Source organism: Pteropus alecto, unplaced genomic scaffold (assembly GCF_000325575.1).
Source record: "Pteropus alecto unplaced genomic scaffold, ASM32557v1 scaffold14, whole genome shotgun sequence".
NCBI classification, from domain to species: Eukaryota; Metazoa; Chordata; class Mammalia; order Chiroptera; family Pteropodidae; genus Pteropus; species Pteropus alecto.
The window spans coordinates 14,690,812-14,694,987 of NW_006436810.1; the positions used below are offsets into that span (position 1 = coordinate 14,690,812).

Here is a 4,176-nt window from a genome sequence, read left to right on the forward strand (position 1 = left end):
GAAAAGAAAAACGGGCATTGTGTTATAATGAAACTAGCAATGTCCTGTGAATACATAACAACCTTAAACATATATGTAACAGATGACAGGCACCAAAAGTGACGAAGCAAACACCAGGCAGAACGAAGAGAGAGAGACATCCACACCTGAGTCACTTATTTTAACACTGTTCTCTTGGTAAATGATAGAATAAGACAGAAATTCTGTAAGGTTATAGAAGACATAAATAACACGAATGGCCCAATTTTCCTGGCTGACGTAGAAGACTCCAACCAACGAAAACAGTATGCACGCTTTTCAAGTGCACACAGAACATTCACCAAGATAGATCGTGTGGCAGTGGCCAATACAAACTTCAGCAAATTTCAAATGACTGAAATATTACTTGTAATTTATTCTGAATGTAATAGAAGCCTTTAGGCCTTTGTCTCAATCATTCTAATGAAATTAAGAATTACATTGTTGAAAAAAATGGCAATTCACTTTTTTATATCTGTCTATCCCCTTCTCATGAGTCAGTGTTTGACATAAATCCATAGTGTAGCTCATTCTAGTAACTATATAGTTGACATAGGAAGATGGAGATTTAATATATAATTCATGCAATGATTTTTCTGCATGTCAGCAGTCATTATATCATAAATGTAAGCATTTATTAATAATTTTCTTATGTAGAGTACATTATTCTCCTGTGGTTATTACTCTTTCAAGTTCTAGTTCTCAAAACCATTCTTTCCTTCACTATTATTACTTTATTTCTTATTTCTAGTATTCTCAACTTTGTGGAATATAAACATTTTCCATTCATGGAATTAGAAATATATCGGTTTAATTTTTTTACCTATTATTTTCAGGATTTAATCTTCTTTACCTTATATTCTTGAAATCCACTCTGGTTTTTTCTTAGTGAAAAATCTCTGGACTTTACCCACAATGCACACTTCACCGTAATAGATTTCTTTGTGATTAAATAAAAACTTCTCTTTCTCTAGTATTTAATATCGCACCTGGATAGGTCTCTCTATAGCAAATTGTGATTACATTTTCCAGTCAATTTATAAATACTAATTATTATGTCAGAGACTAATACTTACTTAGTTAATGCTAATTAGAGACCTGTCTAAGCATCAGCAAATGAACTTGATTTTTCTCTACAACAGGATGTATTTTTTTACCCACAGTTTGCATGGGGAAACACGATGCTTTGTGGAAGGTCCAGAGGTGTGTCTTATGTCACACGGCTGGGATGTGGCAGAGTACACACCTCATGGAAGCAGCTCCCTAGTATATTATTTTAACTACTCCAACAGATTGTTCCCGATAGCATATTTAGTAAAGCAGTAAAGGAAAGCAACCCTACTCAAAATTACAATGAAATGCTCCAAATCACAGTGCTCTTATAACTTGGCGATTGATGAAATAAAGAAATAAAGAAACACACATCTCTTATTTTGTTCTCATTGGATAGGAAAGCATCTTTTAGTTTTGTATTTTCAGGTACAACATTACTAAAATGTCACAAACCAATTTATTTGAACCATGTGTTTGCCGAAGAAACACCGACAGTGTTGACACGTTCCATTCTACAGTGAACCTGTGTCAGAACTAAGGTGTGCCGAGGGAATCCCATGTGAAATACTTCTGTGCCATTCCTACGTTTAGACACTACACATGTTTAAGTTTTGGTTAACTATAATTGTGTTGTTTAATTGATAATATCTTAGTAGATCACATAGCAAATTTACCCGAAAAGGCATAAAACATATAGACTAAAGACATCCGTGCATGCAACAGCACTTACAAAACGTGTTTGTTTGTTTGTTTAATTATTATTTATGCTTACAGCACCTGGTCTTCCTAGGTGGTCTCCCATCCAAGTACTAACCAGGCCCGACCCTGCTTAGCTTCTGAGATCAGACAGGATCGAGCTTGTTCAGGGCAGTATTGTTGTAGACAATGGACCGTGGCTCCACTGGGGCACGAACCCAGGACAGCTTGTTCAGGGCGGCATGGTTGTAGACAGTGGACCGTGGCTCCACTGGGGCACGAACCCAGGACCTTCTGTGTGTAAAGCAGACATGCTAACTGCTACACTGTGGAACCACATCCACAAAACAGGTCAAAAAGTCAGTTTTCTTGAAGGGCCACACCTGGAGAACTCTGGGGCATTTCCAGAGTTCTCTGTTTTTAAAAAAACTGATAATTATGCACATCAATATTAAGGACTATTATAATTATTATATTTTAAGTAAAAATGGAAATATAATTAACTATATATCAAAGTTATTTTAAAAACAAACAAAAAAGACCAAAATTTAGATTTATATTCAATTCCTTCCTTTTCCCTTTAAGGAACAAGAGTTATCTAAGGTAGTTCGGGAGGTAGATATTGTTGTTAGCAATAAAGTAAGTATATAATAATTAAACTGTGGTTTTAAAAGCCACATCGGTTTGCTGTGCTAATATAAACATAGCCCAGGCCTGTCCGTAACAAGCTCGGCGGTTTTTTATTTACATACAGCGAGCAGATCTTACCTGTTCATGCTGGGCTTCTCCTTTTATCCGTGGACTTACTTGCTTTCTGCCTTTCCCTGTAGAATAAAAATTCATAGAAAGACCTTTCTGTATTTTATGCATGCACTTGGCTGTGAACCTCAGCAAAGGTCACCTAGCCCAGCACCGTGCATCAGAGGGTGCCAATATCTCCAGATACTCCCCCTGAACACAGTGGAAAGGAAGCTCACGAAGTTCATTCATTTCTTCAAGGCTATGCACTATGAGCAAAACTTTTTTTTTTTCAAAAAATCTTATTCAAAACTTCTAAGCAATTTTTCTCATATATACTCACATAGAATCAAATCGAGGTTATATTGCTCCAAATAAAGCATGATAATGACATCTTTAGAATTGTGGCTAAGGAGAAAGTGGTTTGTTAAGTTAGTGGCCGAGAGTCAGGTACCGGCACAGAAATCAGTCATCAAAAGGCGTGGCAGGTCGAATATGAATAGGTAAATATTAGCTAATGAGATTAATAATAAGTGAAGGAAATACAGTCTGATTCTACTTCCACATACCATGTCCCTACAAAGATGGCCTCCACGCCCTGAGAAAATTCCAGACTTAGAACACAAACACACGAATTTTGCTTAATGTAATCTTCAGAAATTTATTTTACCCAGATTTGCTTCCTCCCAGATTTGCCTTGTGACATTTGTCCTTGGTTTAAGTCTTAGATCAAGAGGGGGAACCTTTAGAGAGATCTACCCAGTTCATCTAAGCTAATAAGGCCCTGTCCTACCTTCCGTCCTGTATTAGCCTTTGTTTCTTTATAGTTTTTATCGCCAGGTTAAATAATCTTATAGAAATTGTCTGTTTCCTATAACTTAAGAGATGAGAGATATTGTTCTATTTACTGTTTCATTTTTAACTCCTGGAACAGTACTTGGAACAAAGATGTTCAAGAGGTTTATTGATTGACATGAATGAAGAAAAATAAATACCATCTCCATTATGTTATTTGGTATTTATAAATTTTATACAGAATAACACTAATCAATTTATTTTTAAAATAATACAATAAAAATTATTATTTATTAATAATGGAAAATAATAAAATAAATTTATTATAGAACTATTCTCATCTATATAATCTATTAAATTCTGTTAACTGAGCAAAATAATAATTTTATCAGAAATAAATCTATTATACTTTCTGCCTAGATCAAATTACATTCTACTGTAATTTACTATTATATCTTTATTTTTTCAACAAAATATATTCAAAAAACCTCCTCTTTCACCTCTACTACAATTATATTTTATTAAATTTATCACTACATGAAGAATAAAGAAAATACTAGCATAAATACAAGATTAAAAACTAAATTTTTACTCTTTTAATATGACTTACTTGCCACAGTAAAAAAAGAAAATGCAAATTTTCATATAGCCAGGGAGCAAGGACTGAAAAAAGAGACATTTAGGTGAACACACAATGCAATATATAAGACATATTGTTGAGTTGTATACTTGAAACTTATTTGATTTTATTAATCGATACCACCTCAGTAATTTTAATGAAAAAATTAAAAAAGATGCATGTAGAATGGAAAAACTTTTCTGCGAATACATGACACTGTGCATTTGCCAGAAATTGCCAAAATTTGAATTTCGCAG

At 34.1% G+C, this 4,176-nt stretch overlaps 1 pseudogene; it reads right to left on the bottom strand.

The window, feature by feature from the left end:
- Window positions 1-1,836: 1,836 nt before the first annotated feature.
- Window positions 1,837-1,955, bottom strand: LOC112481264 (annotated as a pseudogene).
- Between the last annotated feature and the right edge of the window lie 2,221 nt (window positions 1,956-4,176).